The following is a 16,269-nucleotide window of genomic DNA, read 5'->3' as shown; positions in this document are numbered from 1 at the left end:
GTTGGCTCTTTATCTGCGGGGAGAGGTTGGGGGGGAAAGAAACTTCCCGTTTTAAGTTAAATCCTCTTCTCCAGCCGGTTTCATCCTCTCTAAATGGCTAAAAGCGCTTATTTTCCTCGCAAAATCAAAAATGCCCGAGGAAGATGCGTCTACTCACGCGGTGATCAACCCTCAAATTTACTCTCTATGTCACTTGAGTATCCATCAAGGACTTGTACTTTTGACATTAGGTGATTATGCATATCCTCCAGGCCCGCTTGGCTGGGCATTTGTGGGGGCTGCTGCTGCTGCTCCCCTTTAATATTTCAGTCGTGGGATCGCTTGCACGTGGGAATCACCGGACGTTTACGGGAGCACTCCGGTGGGAAAAAGTAGCCGGCATCCACCCTCCGAGGCTTGCAAACGCGCCGCGTTTTCCGATTTCCTCCCCTTTTACCCAACGTAACGGGCCTAACGTGACGCGAAAGCCACACACCCCTCTTGAGTTTTCCTAACTCTATGCTGGCAGGTGCCTCCAAGAGGAGCGGAAAAACTCCGAGGAGGAGCGCTAGTGACACCTGCGGTTCGCAAGGCAACCCCAGCCAGCTCTGGGGCAGGGAAGGGAACGCCAAAGCAGGGACAAGATAGACTTCTGAGTAGGCAGGGGGCTCCTCTAGGCTGCCGGTGTGCTCCAACCCCGTGTGTAATGTGGGGGATAGAATCAAGATCACGTAAAGTACTCGTACCTTTTTATAAAGCCTCAGTAAGACCACATTTAGAATAGAATTTTTTATTGGCCAAGTGTGATTGAACACAGAAGGAATTTGCCTTGGTGCATATGCTCTCAGTGTACATAAAAGAAAAGATACCTTCATCAAGATACAACACTTACAACACTTAATGATAGTCATAGGGTACAAATAAGCAATTGGGAAACAGTATCAGTATAAATTGTAAGGATACAAGCAACAAAGTTGCGGTCATAAGTGGAAGGAGCTGGGTGGTGGGAACGATGAGAAGATTAATAGTAGTGCAGATTTAGTAAATAGTTCGACAGTGTTGAGGGAATTATTTGTTTAGCAGAGTGATGGTGTTGGGGGAAAAACTGTTCTTGCGTCTAGTTGTTCTGGTGTGCAGTGCTCTATAGCGTCGTTTTGAGGGTAGGAGTTGAAATAGTTTATGTCCAGGATGCGAGGGATCTGCAAATATTTTCACATCCCTCTTTTTGATTTGTGCAGTATACAGGTCCTCAATGGAATACATGTACTGACTATATGCACTTGTGTTGGCAGGGTGATGTCTCTGCTTTTTAGTACGCTGTCTAGATTTGCTATAGCTTTCCTCCCCAGCAGCAAAGTGTCTTTTAATTTCTTGGCTGCAGTCCCTATCTGCGGTGATCTTGGAGCCCAGGAAAATAAAATCTGTCACTACCTCCATTTCTTCCCCATCTATTTGCCAGGAATTGAGAGGGCCGGATGCCATGATCTTAGTTTTCTTAATGTTGAGTTTCAAGCCAACTTTTGCACTCTCCTCCTTTACCTGCATCAGGAGGCTCTTTAGTTCCTCTTCGCTTTCTGCCATTAGAGTGGTATCATCTGCTATCTGAGGTTGTTGATATTTCTCCCAGCAATCTTAATTCCAATTTTTGATTCATCTAGCCGCGCCTTTCTCACGATGTGCTCTGCATATAAGTTAAATAGGCAGGGCAACAGTATACAGCCTTGTGGATTCCTTTCCCGATTTTGAACCAATCAGTGGTTCCATGTCCAGTTCTCACTGTTACTTCTTGACCTGCATATAGGTTTCTCAAGAGACAAATAAGATGGTCTGGTACTCCCATCTCTTTAAGAACTTGCCACAATTTGTTGTGATCCACACAATCAAAGGCTTTAGCATAGTCAGTGAAGCAGAAGTAGATGTTTTTCTGGAATTCCCTAGCTTTCTCCATGATTCAGCATATGTTGGCAATTTGATCTCTAGTTCCTCTGCCTCTTTGAAATCCTGCCTGTACTTCTGGTAGTTCTTGATCCACATACTGCTGGAGCCTAGCTTGTAGGATTTTAAGCATAACCTTATAAGCATGTGAAATGAGTGCAATGGTGCAATAGTTTGAACATTCTTTGGCATTGCCTTTCTTTGGAATTGAAATGTAAATCGAGCTTTTCCAATACTGTTGCCACTGTTGAATTTTCCAAATTTGCTGGCAAATTGAGTGTAGCACTTTTACTGCATCATCTTTTAAGATTTTGAATAGCTCAGCTGGAATACTGTCACCTCGATTAGCTTTGTTGTTGCAGATTTCCTAAGGCCCATTTGACTTCACATCTAGGATGTCTGGCTCAAGGTCAGTGACCACCCCATCGTGGTTATCAGGGATGTTAAGCTCATTCTTGTATAGTTCTTCTGTGTAATTTTGCCACCTCTTCCTAATCTCTTCTGCCTCTGTTATGTCCCTGCCATTTTGGTCCTTTATCATGCCCATCTTTGCATGAAACATTCCCTTCATATCTCCAATTTTCTTGAAGAGATCTCTGGTCCTCCCTATTCTATTGTTTTCTTCTATTTCTTTGTGCTGTTCATTTAAGAATGCATTCTTATCTCTTCTAGCTATTCTTTTTTTTTTTATTTATTTCTTTTTGTCACAACAGCATACACAAACAATTGTCATAGATAAAACAACATATTTTGAAGAAATATATACATATATGTATAAAAATATGCATCAACTATATCAATTTGATATGATGAAGGGAACAATAGGACAGGAACGGTAGGCATTTTTGTGTTCTGCATTCAGCTGGGTGTATCTTTCTCTTGCTCCCTTGCCTTTCACATCCCTTCTTTCCTCAGCTATTTGCAGAGCTTCCTCAGACAGCCATTTTGCTTTCTTGCCTTTCTTTTTCTTTGGGATGGTTTTAGTTGCTACCTCTTTTACAATGTTGCAAACCTCTGTCCATAGTTCATCAGGCACTCTGACTATCAGATCTAATTCCTTAAATCTATTTATCACCTCTACTGTATATTCCTCAGGGATATGATTTAGTTCATACCAGGGGTGAAATGCTGCCAGATCCGGCCAGTTTGCCTGAACCGATAGTAAAAAATGCTACCGGTTTTCCAAACTGGTAGTAAAAAAATTTTTTAAAAAAAGTTCCGACGATCAGCTGAGTGATCGTTGCATGATTGTCGGAATTTTTTTAAAAAATATATAGCATTTTTTTACTTCTGGTTCTCTGGAATTTGGGGCTCAATGGTGGCCATGAGTTGAGAAGTACCTGTATTGCATTCAGTTTTGGTCACCATGTTAGAGAAGTGATGTTAAGTGTCTGGAAAGAGTGCAGACAAGAGCAACAAAGATGATTAGAGTACTTTTTAGGCTAAAACATATCACGAGGAATTGTGAATGTCTAGTCTAGTGAAAAGAAGGACTAGTGGAGACATGATAGCAGTGTTCCAATATCTCAGGGGTTGCCACAAAGAAGAGGGAGTCAAGCTAATCTCCAAAGCACCTGAGGGTAGAACAAGAAGCAATGGGTGGAAACTAATCAAGGAGAGAAGCAACCTAGAACTAAGAATACATTTTTAAAGAACCGGTGGAGCAGCTTACCTCCAGAAGCTGTGGTTGGTCCACTGGAGATTTTTAAGTCACTTGTCTGGAATGGTATAGAATCTCCTGCTTGAACAGTGGGTTGGACTAGAAGACCTCCAAGATCCCTTCCAACTCTGTTGTTCTGTTATTTTGTTCCCATCCAAGGCAGAATTGAAGGTTGCCATAACTCTGGTCTTTATCCCTTTTTGTACAACGTAGTTGTATTCCACCCCCCTTTTCACTCTGTGTTTCTGAATCTGCTGCAAACTTGATGGTTTTGCCTAGAGCAGTGTTTCTCAGGCTTATCACTTTAAGATGTGTGGACTTCAACTCCATATGCTGGCTGGGGAGTTCTGGGAGTTGAAGTCCACACATCTTAAAGTTGCCAAGTTTGAGAAACACTGGCCTACGTCCTTTTTGTTAGAAAACTACATGTGCAAAGAGGAGTCGAACACCCATGCAATTTAATTGGAATTAAAAGCAAAGCAGAATACAGTACTATTGCCAAAATTCATTCATTCATTCATTCATTCATGCAGTCTGTCTGTCTGTCTTTCCCTATTTCTTGTCTTTTTCTTTCTGTCTCTGTCTCTTTCTCTTTCCTTTCTCTTTCCATTTTCTTTTCTTTCTCTTTCTCTCTCTCTCTCTTTCTCTCTCTCTCTTTCTTTCATAAATTGCAGACATTTAATCTCTTTCCTAAGATACTTATTTACATTGGCTTTTCTATTTGTTCCACTGTGCAGCTGCTCCTCCTGTTGCTGCATATTTATGCAGCACCAAAACTTTTCAAAATGTAAGCTTATTCTGTGGGTGGGCCAGCCTCTATGTGGACTGGAATCTCTCCCATTTGGGCATGACGAGGCCTTGCAGGCCAGACTGTTTTGCCTGCCAATCTTCACTCTGCTTCTTTGGGGAAAAGAAAGACAAAAGAAAAAAAAAATTGCCATGCTAGCCTGTGGTGATGGGAGTTGTAGTTCAAGGCCCCGGATGGAGGAAGTGGTTAAAAAAGACTGCCTTACTTGGTTGTCTTCAAAAGCCTGTGTGACGTGAGTTCATGCAATAAACTGTAGTTAGTCATGCCCAGCCAGTTGGGCGTGTTAGTTTAGATCACTGTTCAAATCTAAACTCAGAACAATGAGATAAATCATGATTCAATTGTGGATAAGCTGGTAGGAACATGGTAAACTTTGAGAATGTGCTATATCAGTGATGGTGAACGTTTTCGGCACTGAGTGCGTGCGGCACCAAGTGCCAAAAAGGGAGCACTTTGCACGTGCACGCTCATCAAAAATTGGGCTGTGAAAATATTTACAGACCCCTCGCATCCTGGACATAAACTGTTTCAACTCCTACCCTCAAAACGACGCTATAGAGCACTGCACACCAGAGCAACTAGACACAAGAATAGTTTTTTCCCGAAGGCCATCACTCTGCTAAACAAATAATTCCCTCAACACTGTCAAACGATTCACTAAATCTGCCTTACTATTAATCTTCTCATCGTTCCCATCATGCATCTCCTTCCACTTATGATTGTAACTTTGTTGCTTGTATCCTTATGATTTATATTGATATTGTTTCCTGATTACTTATTTGTAGCCTATGACTATCATTAAGTGTTATAAGTGTTGTTCCTTGATGAAGGTATCTTTTCTTTCATGTGCATTGAGAGCATATGCACCAAGACAAATTCCTTGTGTGACCAATCACACTTGGCCAATAAAAAATTCTATTCCATTCCATTCCATTCCATTCCATTCTATTCTAAAATGGAGGACCAGCTCTTCTGGTTTCTGGCACTGCCGCACGTACATAGGCCAGCTGATCATCACATGTGCATGCACACCAGAAACCCGGAAGAGGAATGGGCGATGCCACACATGCCAGGCGAACATGGCTCCGTGTGCCATTTCGGGCATGCATGCCATAGGTTCGCCATCATAATGCTGTACAGTATGCCAGAGGTGCCTAAACCCCATTCTGCCACACAGTACCAGACTGTGGTCTGTTGAGACCCGGGCCCCACAAGTGATGGGCTCTCTGGCCAACCTTCATTTGCACAACCGGGTGAATGGATGAATCCATCCCCTCTCCCCCACCCATCTCGCTGCCGCTGGTCCACACAGGCAGAAAGTTGGGGACCACTGTTATATTCCACCTTGCAAAATTGTTGCAGAAGGGATATGTCCATCTCTAAAATTTATGCCATAGTGTTATGCCCTGCTAATGTTGTGACCCAGGCCCAAGTAGGTAGTAATAAACTTAGTCCGTGGAAAAACAAACTTTATTTGAACAGATGGGAATTACTTCATTCATAGGGTTGTTCAACTCAAAGTAAAACAAATGACTCCCAAACACAAATTCCTCAGTTATCTCACAAGCCTTAGTCAAATTAGGCAAACTGCCAAAGGCCCTTCCTGGCAAACGTCCAGAAGCCACAAAAACAAAGACGTAGACGAAGCAGAAGATGCTGCTACAACCTTGTTTTCCAGCAAAGCTCAAACACAGGTGCTGGTCTGCTTTAAGCCTTATGGGAGGGGCCAATCATCTCTTGGCCCTACTCCTGAGTCGTCCTCTTTGCTTGAGCTGCTCTTGCCTTCTGGCAGCTCTTCTCATGCGTGCATTAGGAACAGGCTCCCCCTGTTTCTCTGCCTCACTACTGTCAGTCTCTGGAAGCTCTGGAAGCTCTGGAGTCCGCACCTCACTCCCCAATGGCCCTGGCCCCACCTCAGCCTCATCGCTGTCTGACTCTGTTACCAGCTCTGTAGGCTGCTGACAGACCATAACAGCTACTATATGCACATTTACCCATAGACAAACCAGGGAAGGTATACAGGAAGTCCTCAATTTACGACCGCAACTACGCACAAATTTTCTGTTGCTAAGTGAGACATCTGTTAAGTGAGTTTTGCCCCATTGTATGACTTCCTTGCCACAGTTAGGTATATGAATAGCTGCAGTGGTTAAGTTAGTAGCATGATTATTAAGTGAATTGACTTTGTCCCCCATTGACTTTGTCAGAAGTTTATAAAAGGTGGATCGTGGGGACCCTGCAAATATCATAAATATGAGTCGGTTGCCAAGCGCCTGAATTTTGATCACATGACTATGGGAATGTTGCAACAATCATAAGTGCGAAAAATGGTCATAAGTCACTTTTTTAGTCCCGTTGTAATTTCATCACTAAATGATCACTAAACTATTGTTATTCTATTCTATTCTATTCTATTCTATTCTATTCTATTCTATTCTATTCTATTCTATTCTATTCTATTCATGTTCCATTCCAGTTCCATTCCAGTTTAATTCCAATTCTGTTCCATTCCATTCCATTCCATGAAATATACAATAAATGCCATACAGAAGATTGGAAGCCATTCCTTTTTGTATCTTTTTTTCCTTTTTTTCTCTTTTTTCATTTGTTTTCTATTACTGCATCACTTCTACTTTTGCATTCGTTTTAAAATTTATATTGTTTTACTTTGTAAAAAATAATCTTTAATTTTTTTTAAAAAAATGAGTGGTTGATAACCTGGAAGAGCATTTTTCTACCACAGAAAAATGGTAGATTTGTTTAGCTAATAATAATAATAATATAATAATAATAATATTTTAATTTGTATACCGCCCTTCTCCCGAAGGACTCAGGGCGGTGAACAGGCAGATAAAATACAAATACATACAATAATTAAAAACATCCCTTAAAAAACTGATTTAAATGCCCAAATGTTAAAAAACATACTCCCCCATAAAATTACAAAATTTTAAAAACCCATCCAATAAAATAAAAATCAGGCTAGTCCAGCCATACGAAATAAATAAGTTTTAAGTTCGCGGCGAAAGGTCCTAAGGTCAGGTAATTGTCGAAGTCCGAGGGGAAGTTCGTTCCACAGGGTCGGAGCCCCCACAGAGAAGGCCCTCCCCCTGGGGCCGCCAGTCGACACTGTTTGGCTGACGGCACCCTGAGGAGTCCCTCTGTGGGAGCGTGCGGACGATGGGAGATAGAGGCCGGCAGTAGACGGTCCCGTAGATAGCCCGGTCCTAAGCCATGGAGCGCTTTAAAGGTGGTCACCAATACCTTGAAGCGCACCCGGAAAACAACAGGTAGCCAGTGCAGTCTGCGCAGGATAGGTGTTATGTGGGAGCTCCGAGCCGCTCCCTCAATAACCCGCGCAGCCGCGTTCTGAACTAGCTGAAGTCTCCGGGTGCTCTTCAAGGGAGCCCATGTAGAGAGCATTGCAATAGTCCAGGCGAGAGGTAACGAGAGCATGAGTGACTGTGCATAAGGCATCCCGGTCCAGGAAGGGACGCAACTGGCGGATCAGGCGAACCTGATAGAATGCTCTCCTGGAGACGGTCGCCAAATGGTCTTCAAAGGACAACCGAACATCCAGGAGCACGCCCAAGTTGCGTACCTTCTCCATCGGGCCAATGATTCACCCCGACAGACAGCCGCATCTGCAGCTGACTGTGCAGTGCCGGCATCCACAGCCACTCCGTCTTGGAGGATTAAGTTTGAGCCTGTTCCTCCCCATCCAGACCCGTCGGCTTCCAGACACCGGGACAGCACTTGACAGCTTCACTGGGGTGGCCGGGGTGGAAAAGTACAGCTGGGTATCATCAGCGTACAGTTGGTATCTCACCCCAAAGCCACTGATGATCTCACCCAGCGGCTTCATATAGATGTTGAACAGGAGGGTGAGAGAATCGACCCTGCGGCACCCACATGAGGCACCTTGGGTCGATCTCTGCCCCCTGTCAACACCGTCTGCGTCCGCTCAGAGAGGTAGGAGGAGAACCACCGATAAACGGTGCCTCCCACTCCCAACCCCTCCAACCGGCGCAGCAGGATACCATGGTCGATGGTATCAAAAGCCGCTGAGAGGTCTAATAGGACCAGGGCAGAGGAGTAACCCCTATCCCTGGCCCTCCAGAGATCATCCACCAGTGCGACCAAAGCTGTCTCCGTACTGTATCCAGGCCGGAAGCCGGACTGGAACGGGTCTAGATAGACAGCTTCATCCAGGTACTCTCTACAACCTTCGCCGTGAAGCGAAGATTGGAGACTGGCCGGTAGTTCCCTAAAACAGCTGGGTCCAGCTAAGGCCTGGTATTAACCAAAGCCCTCTATAAATTCTATATTCTTCATTCTTCTTCAGAAAAACAGATCTGGGTCAGGACAATAGCTGCCTTTCCATATTATTTAGCATGAATTAACACACCTTTGTTAGCCGTGGATAATGTCCACAGCCACTATGTCTATCTCTACTTATTGCAAAAGTGGCAAGTTTGGGGCCAAGATAGAGAAAATGTTACTTTTCCAGCACTGGAGTTTAAATTGAAGCCTGCAATTCAGATCAGAAAGCTGTTTCTTTGTAGCAAGTAATGAACCAATTTTTTTGGCAGTAACATAATTACTTCAAAATCTGGTGAGTGACAGACCCACAATTGTTGCTGATGCTTGCTTTGTTTTCTGCTCAAAAGTTAAAAATGCCAGTGGCTGTCTTGATTATTTTGACCTCCCACCTACTTCTATCCCAAAGCCTTCCCCTTGATGGTTGACTGGGGTCCAAATTATGGACATGGTTTGAAAAAAAATGTAATCCAGATGTGAGAAGATGCTCCTGAAAATTGAAAGAAAGCACCAGATCTCCATTAGGATCCCGGCAGGAGCAAAGAAGTTAGTTAAAAATCAGAGAGTCCTATTTGTATAGTCCAAAGGTACTTTTTCAGGAGGCAACGGGACTTTCTTGTTTTTTCTTTTGAAGACGTTTTGCTTCTCATCCAAGAAGCTTCTTCAGCTCCAGATAAACAGAGATAAACATCCAAGTGCTTCAGTGACCCTCAAAAAGGATGCAAATGACCAGCTGCCTGCAAGGAATATATAAATCCTTTAATTCCCCACCATCCAGTCAGAGCTGAACCCATATATACTATATAATCTTTGTGTATTGTAGGAATTTAGCACCCACCCCCCTCCTAGAAGAATGAAATATTTTAGAAAATATTTAAAAAGGCAGAATATATTTCCCTGGATGAGAAATGGAGAAACATGTTTTAAAGACAAAGCAGCTCCCTGCAACTTCCTGCCACCCCCCACCTTTGTCAACGGGCCATTAAAGCCTCAACCAAGCTCACTCATTTCCCCCCACCTTTGTCAATGGGTCAGAGGTAGAAACTCATTCTCCCCACCTTTGTCAATGGGCAATCATCTGCAACATAATAGAACCCATCCAGCAACAGAAACTCACCACATGGCAAGGCTCAGGCAAGCTTGAGGGACAACCTACAATGTTAACTAAGATCCCTAGACCACCTGGGAGTTTGACAACCAATCAGGATACTCTTCCTGTGCCCCAGAAAGTTCAAAGCTCAGAAAAAGCATAAAGCCAGGGAGCACACAGGATCTCAGCCCTTTTCTGTTCAGGATCTCAAGCCATGTGATCCTGACCACCATTAAACCATCTTTCCAAGCAGCCTCCATGTTTCCAGTGTCTTTGTCCCCACTTGGAACTGAACCCAGATGGACATTTCTTCCAACAGTATGATACCTACACATATTGTTGTGACGAAATAAAATAAAATAAATAAATAAATAAAAAATAAATAAAGAAGCTTTCTTGGATGAGAAGCGAAACGTCTTCAAAAGAAAAAACAAGAAAGTCCAGTTGCCTCCTGAAAAAGCACCTTTGGGACAACCATGACCTGGATGACTGAGAATCTCTACAGACTCCTGTTTGTATAGTATTTGATATCAAGCAGTTCAGGAGTCTAGAAAATAAAGACAGGTAGTCCTTGAGCCCCAAATTTTTCTTGCTAAGTGAGACATTGGTAAAATGCGTTTTGTCCTATTTTACGACTTTTCTTGCAACAGTTGTTAAGTGAATCATTGCTGTTGTTAAGTTAGTCACCCGGTTGTTAGGTGAATCGGGCTTCCCCATTGACTTTGTTGGTCAGAAGGTCGCAAAAATGGATCACTTGACTCTAGAATACTGCAACTGTCATAAATATGAATCAGCTTGTAAGCATTTGAATTTGGATCATGTGATCGTGGGGATACTGAAACGGTCGTAAGTGTGAAAAAAGTCACTTTTCTCAGTGCGGTTGTAACTTTGAATGGTCACTAAATGAAATGTTGTAAGTTGAGGACTACCTGTAATTGTTTTTATTGTCCCTTTTTTTAAAAAAAAATAATCAAGAATCAAAAGATGTTTTCAATTTTCATCCTTTTGGACAAAAAAGACTGTTTTATGTAAACTCTTTAAATGCTTTTAAAAATATAATACAATAAAGATTTTAGAATCGTATTTATAATTGTTCACATTAGCTTAACCTCAGCTCCAAACACTCTGTGCTGATACTAAGAGGCGCTAACAAAATTACTCCCTTTTCTTCCTTCCTGTTTTGTTTTTAAATCACACATAACCCATTTCCTCCAAAAATAGAGGGGTGTGGCACTGTCACTTTCGAATTATGTAAGGCGCTTTAAAAAGAAGTTATCACACCTGTAGTGTGGTGAGCAGGAATTTAACACTGAAATGTAAATACTTGACAACACAGTATCAACAGTAGAAACCTTCAAATTTCTGGGTTCTATCATATCGCAAGATCTCAAATGGACAGCTAACATCAAAAACATCATTAAAAAAGGACAACAAAGAATGTTCTTTCTGCGCCAACTCAGTAAGCTCAAACTGCCCAAGGAGCTGCTGATCCAGTTCTACAGAGGAATTATTGAGTCTGTCATTTGCACCTCTATAACTGTCTGGTTCGGTTCTGCAACCCAACAAGAAAAACACAGACTTCAGAGGATAATTAGAACTGCAGAAAAAATAATTGCTACCAACTTGCCTTCCATTGAGGACCTGTATACTGCACGAATCAAGAAGAGAGCCGTGAAAATATTTGCAGATCCCTCGCATCCTGGACATAAACTGTTTCAACTCCTACCCTCAAAACGACGCTATAGAGCACTGCACACCAGCACAACTAGACACAACAACAGTTTTTCCCGAAGGCCATCACTCTGCTAAACAAATAATTCCCTCAACACTGTCAGACTATTTACTGAATCTGCACTACTATTAATCGTTTCATAGTTCCCATCACCAATCTCTTTCCACTTATGACTGTATGACTATAACTTGTTGCTGGCAATCCTTATGATTTATATTGATATATTGATCATCAATTGTGTTGTAAATGTTGTACCTTGATGAACGTATCTTTTCTTTTATGTACACTGAGAGCATATGCACCAAGACAAATTCCTTGTGTGTCCAATCACACTTGGCCAATAAAATTCTATTCTATTCTATTCTATTCTATTCTATTCTAAAATCCATTAGTGGAATGGCTTGCCTCCAGAATTCGTGGGGGTTCCAACGCTGGAGGTTTTTAAGAAGAGATTGGACAGCCATGGGGCTGAAACAGTATAGGGCAGTGATGGCAAACCTTTTTGGGCACCGAATGCCCAAACCGGAACACACATGTATGTATGTGCATGCATTTGCACACGCTGGAGCACCGCAAACCCGAAGACCAGCTGGCTGGCACACAAATGCCATTTTGGGGCCATTTCCAGGCCGGTTTTTTTTTTTTTGCTGTTTTCAGGATGTTTTCAGGATGTTTTCTGGCTATTTTGGGCCAAAAATGGCCTGAAAACAGTCTAGAAATGCCCAAAAAGTGGCCTGATTTTTTGGGTGTTTTCAGGCCATTTTCCGGCGCTCCGACACCCGGGAATACCAGCTGGCCAGAAACCAGAAGAGCAGCTGGTGATGGTGCGCTTGCCCATAGAGAGGGCTCTGCGTGCCACCTCTGGTATGCATTGCATAGGTTTGCCATCACGGGTATAGGGCTTTCTGCCTGGGCAGGGGGTTGGACTAGAAGACCTCCAAGGTCCCTTCCAACTCTATTATTCTGTTATTAAATCAGCACTTTTACAATGGAATGGGTTGTATACATTTTGGATTCAGTTCCGAAAGGATGCTGCAGGAGGTGTGCTTTTTTGTCTTTTCTTATAACTGCTGAACTACTAACATACATGCACAAACCCATAGCGTAAAATCAGTGCCAAAATATCCCTAAGGAAGATACCAAAAAGCTGTGTGTGTGTGTGTGAATGTGTGTATGTGTATATGTCTTGTGTGTTTCGTCTTTTGATTCCTGGACTTCCTTGCAATTTTCTTGGCATGGTTTTCAGAAATGCTTTGCCCTTACTATTTTCTTCCTCAGGCTGAGAGAGAGGGGCTATCTTTGTGCCTAAAGTGGGATTAAAACCAGTGGTGGGATTCATTTTTTTTTTTACTACCGGTTCTGTGGGCATGGCTTGGTCGGCATGGCAGGGGAAAGATACTGTAAAATCTCCACTCCCACCGGAGGTGGGTTTCAGCAGGTTCTGTCCAGTTCTGGAGAACTGGTAGCGGAAATTTTGAGTAGTTCAGACAACCAGTTGTAAAAATTCTGACTGCCCCCCTCCCAAATCTATTCTCTGCCTCCCAAGTCCCAGCTGATCAGGAGGAAATGGGGATTTTGCAGTATCCTTCCCCTGGAGTGGGGAGGGAATGGAGATTTTACAGTATCCTTCCCCTGCCACACCCCCAAGACACGCCCACCAAGCCATACCACACCCACCAAGAACTGCCACAGAACCGGTAGTAAAAAAAATTTGAAATCCACCACTGACTCCCACCCCACTGGGGCCAGTCAGAGGTGGTATTTAACGGTTCTCCGAACTACTCAAAATTTCCGCTATCTATTCTCCAGAACTGGTCCCAACCTGCTGAATAGCACCTCTGATTAAAACTCACCATCTCCTGGTGTCTTTAACCAATACAGTAGGTCAGGGCTGGGCAACTATGGCCCCTTTATGACCTATGGACTTCAACTCCCAGAATTCCTGAGCCAGCATGCTGGCTCAGGAATTCTGGGAGTTGAAGTCCATAGGTCATAAAGGGGCCATACTTGCCCAGCCCTACAGTAGGTAGTTCTTGTCTTACAACAGTCCATTTAGTGACTGTTCAAAGTTACAACATCACTGAAAGAAGTCACCTATGACCATTTTTCACACTCATAACCGTCGCAGCAACCCCGTGGTCATGTCACGAGATTGAAATTCAGACTGTTGGCAACTGACTCATATTTATGACGAAGCAGTATCCTGGGATCATGGGATCACCTTTTGCAACCTTCTGACAACTAAAAATCAATGGGTCAACAAGATTCACATAACAAACATGTTACTAATTTAACAACTGCAGTGATTCATTTAACAACTGTGGCAAGAAAGGTTGTAAAATGGGGGCAAAAGTCACTTAACGAATGTCTCACTTAGCAACATAAATTTTGGGGTTATTTTTTGTCTAAGTTGAGGACTATCTGTAAATCCAAATTGACTGACTGAGTGACTGACACATTCTCTCTCTTTCTCTCTCTCTTTCTTTCTTCTCCCTCCTTTCTCTCTTCTTCTCTCTCTCCCTCCCTCCCTCCTTCCCCCTCTCCTCCCCTCCCAACTTAAGATATGTGGACTTCAACTTCCAGAAATCTTCAGCTGGCATGGCTGGCAGAGGAGTTCTGGGAGTTGAAGTCCACGTATCTTAAAGTTGCCAAGTTTGGGAAACACTGGCATAGAAGCTGTTCCAGAATGCTATATAGCCTCTCAGTTCCTCTAAGATATATATTTTCTCTTGCAGCAAAATTGGGAGCAAACAGAGGATCAAATGTCACTGCAATCGGGGATCGTATTTTTTAAGAGGTCTTGTAAAATACTGTAGTCATTTCCCCTGCAGGTTGGAAAACAAATTCAGCAAGGATTGATGTGATGGAAACCCAGAAGTGAGTCGAATATTTCAGAGCACAGATGGAGGAGGTGTTGCATTTGTGAAAGGCAGTTTATAGGAAATTTTTTAAAAAATGTTAGAAAAAAACAAAACCAACTGAGGATAGGAATGTTTTACCTAAGGGAACATTAAGATGGTATATCCTGCCTCCTTTCCAAGATGGAATGATCCATTCTATCACCTGAGAATTATGACATCTTTTGAAATTTATGGCTTTTTAACAGAATCTGGAAGATCGCAGGCCTGCTGTCTGCTACTAGTTTTTTCCTGACAGCTCCATTGAAGTTTGCAAGAAAAAGCCGAATTATTTGCAGGAAAAGTAAGATGAAAACCACCTGTTTGTTAGGAACTACAATTAATGACTGTTTTTATAATATAAATGCAGTCAAGGCTGCTTTGAGACAATGAAATACAAACGTTCTGTCTGCTTTCAAGCATTGTTTTAAGCCGTTGTTTGTTGGACTGTGGTTTATGGAATAAAATAAAAAGTGCTGTTTTTACCCAAAGACATAATCCAGACCTTAGAAATCATGACGAATGATTTTGCTCATCAGGATAAGTCACAGACAAACAGATCGTGTTTTGATGCAATGTACTGAGAGAACCTGTCCAGCATAGGTATAAAAAGTTGCTTTGAGGTCACAGCATATTTACAAACATTCCGCACGGTTGATTCAGGGCTTTGAACTAAGTCTTTGTTTCCATAATCACAGATTATTGAATAAAGTGCACTTGGATGGGTTCGAACAACGTGTGAAGGCAAAACCACATTATTCCCATTAAGATTTAATGTGTTTTGTGAAGTCAGCTGAGGCAAGGTTTTGACATTATCAACGAGCTGGAGATGGGGCAGAAGAAAGAACTAACTCCTTGCCCAAAATTATATGAAATATCAACAGTTGAATGCCATTATGCTCTTAGGAAGCAAATGAGACCAGTTAAATCAATGTTTTTCAATCCGATGTTCCCACCAGGTTTGAAAAGCACTGATCTAAATTAAGTTGGGGACTGCAGCAAGGAATTAAAAGACGCTTGCTCCTGGGGAAGAAAGCTATGGCAAATCTAGACAGCATACTAAAAAGCAGAGACATCACCCTGCCAACAAAAGTGCGTATAGTCAAGGCTATGGTTTTCCCAGTTGCAATGTATGGCTGTGAAAGTTGGACCGTAAGGAAGGCTGAATGCCAAAGAATCGAGGCCTTTGAACTCTGGTGCTGTAGAAGACTCCTGTGAGTCCCTTGGACTGCAAGGCGAACAAACAAGTCAGTCCTAGAGGAGATCAACCCCTGACTGCTCTTTAGAAGGCCAGATCCTGAAGATGAAACTGAAATACTTTGGCCACCTAATAAGAAGGAAGGACTCACTGGAGAAGAGCCTAATACTGGGAAAGATTGAGGGAAAAAGAAGAAGGGGACGGCAGAGAACGAGGTGGCTGGATGGAGTCACTGAAGCAGTAGGCATGAGTTTAAATGGACTCCAGAGGATGGTAGAGGACAGGAAGGCCTGGAGGAATGTTGTCCATGGGATCGCGATGGGGTCGGACATGACTTCACAACAAACAACAACAACAAAATTAGGTTGCAAAAGTGTTGCTCTGGAAAGCCCTAGATACTCCCAGAAGCAGTGGTGAAATCCTGCCGGTTCTGTCTGGCTCGCACGAGTTGGTAATGGTGGCGGCTCGTGGTTCGGCAAACCAGTAGTGGCGGCAGCTCGGACATTGTTATTTCCTGGTTCTAACCCTCTGCGCATGCACAGAGGGTCAAAAATAGGATGTGATGATGGCGCGAGGGCAAGCGAAGCACAAGCTCGTGTGCACAGCACACACACTTCCGAACCAGTAAGGAAGGTAAGTAGATTTCACCC

This window comes from Ahaetulla prasina, chromosome 2 (assembly GCF_028640845.1).
Source record: "Ahaetulla prasina isolate Xishuangbanna chromosome 2, ASM2864084v1, whole genome shotgun sequence".
Taxonomy (NCBI): domain Eukaryota; kingdom Metazoa; phylum Chordata; class Lepidosauria; order Squamata; family Colubridae; genus Ahaetulla; species Ahaetulla prasina.
Note: the sequence above shows the minus strand (reverse complement) of the source record.